Genomic DNA, 1,526 nt, shown 5'->3' with positions numbered 1-1,526 from the left:
GAATTGGAGGTAATTTTGGAAAGGAGGTAATTTTATATGCTTGAGATTACTCAGCTTTAAAGTATACCTGGCAATAATTAAGCCAACGAAGTCAAAAATGTATGTGTACTAGAAGCAGCCAAATGTAAGATCTAAAAATTAAAAATAACTTTAAAACCTAGGCCACAGAAATTGCCATAGGATTAATTCGTGGATTAAAAATACTTGGCGGACAAATAATGGGGCTAAATTGGAGTAGTGTCATTAAAACTGTTGTTTTCGGGGAACATTCTTTTAGCTCGGTTATTTATTCAATTAAGAAAACACTCAAGTCAACACAATTGATACACAAAACAAAATTATAAAAGTAATTTTTCTGGCCAGTATGGGGATCGAACCCACGACATTCGCGTTATTAGCACGACGCTCTAACCAACTGAGCTAACCGGCCACTTACTAATAATGTCGTCTTAAATACTCCAATGATAAAGATAGTCAGACTCCAATCACCAAGCCTACCATAGTAGATATGTGTTCATAATCTTATCTAGTAACATATTTTAAACCTATTTCCATTGGGCAGATTTTCTCAAAATGTGAATTTAACTTAAGTATATTTGCGAGTCATCGCCAGTGTTTCTTCCAGACTTTTTTCTCCGGGGGGGGGGCACTTGAAATTTTCGGGGGGGCGGTAAACTTTCTTCGGGGGGCGGACACTGCTAAAAGTATATATTTTCTATATAAATTATATAAATTTCATTTCGTTCGGGGGGGGGGGGGGGCGGTAAAAAATTTTCGGGGGGGCTACGCCCCCCCCCCCCCCCCCCGAAGAGATGCCTGGAAGAAACTCTGGTCATCGCTACTAGATTTCAATCTTTTTTTTTACTTTTAAGAAGCGGCATATTAGGTCAGTGTTTCTTCCAGACATTTGTTGAAAGTATATTTTCTCTTATATAAATTACATTTCGTCCGGGGGAAGGGGGCGGTAGACTCTCTTCGTGGGTGCTCCGCCCCCCCCCCCCCCCCCCCCTCCCGGAGAAATATTTTGGGGTGAAAGTAAAGGACATTTTTAAACCTTACGGTCTGTGGGCCCAATAGCGTCACCAGGCTGGGGGTGGGGGAATACGGACCGCACCGGATGACACCATCCATGGGGGTAACACCAATACGAAATAAATCGAATTTTTCTAAGAAGTGTGTTTTTTTTCCAGTTACTTCAGTAGGCTTTATTTACAGTTGTATGCACCATTAGGCACACGATGACAACCAGAGTTTCTTCCAGGCATCTCTTCGGGGGGGGACAAAGCCCCCCCGAAAAAATTTTACCGCCCCCCCCCCCCCGAACGAAATGAAATTTATATAATTTATATAGAAAATATATACTTTTAACAGTGTCCGCCCCCCCCCCCCCCCCCCCGAAGAAAGTTTACCGCCCCCCCCCCCCCGAAGATTTCAAGTGCCCCCCCGGAGTAAAAAGTCTGGAAGAAACACTGATGACAACATAGGTGAGATGGGAGTGACACTACATTAGGCAAAGGAAGATATCT

At 42.9% G+C, this 1,526-nt stretch overlaps 1 non-coding gene across 1 annotated transcript; it reads right to left on the bottom strand.

Moving 5' to 3' along the window:
- Positions 1-356: 356 nt before the first annotated feature.
- On the bottom strand, positions 357-430 carry Trnai-aau (transfer RNA isoleucine (anticodon AAU)). Its single transcript has one exon. It is a non-coding gene; the product is annotated as a tRNA-Ile (tRNA).
- Positions 431-1,526: the final 1,096 nt, after the last annotated feature.

This window comes from Physella acuta, unplaced genomic scaffold (genome assembly GCF_028476545.2).
Source record: "Physella acuta isolate Inbredline_101_S28 unplaced genomic scaffold, ASM2847654v3 ptg001120l, whole genome shotgun sequence".
Classification (NCBI taxonomy): Eukaryota; Metazoa; Mollusca; class Gastropoda; family Physidae; genus Physella; species Physella acuta.
Note: the sequence above shows the minus strand (reverse complement) of the source record. Positions and strands in the feature narration are given on the sequence as shown.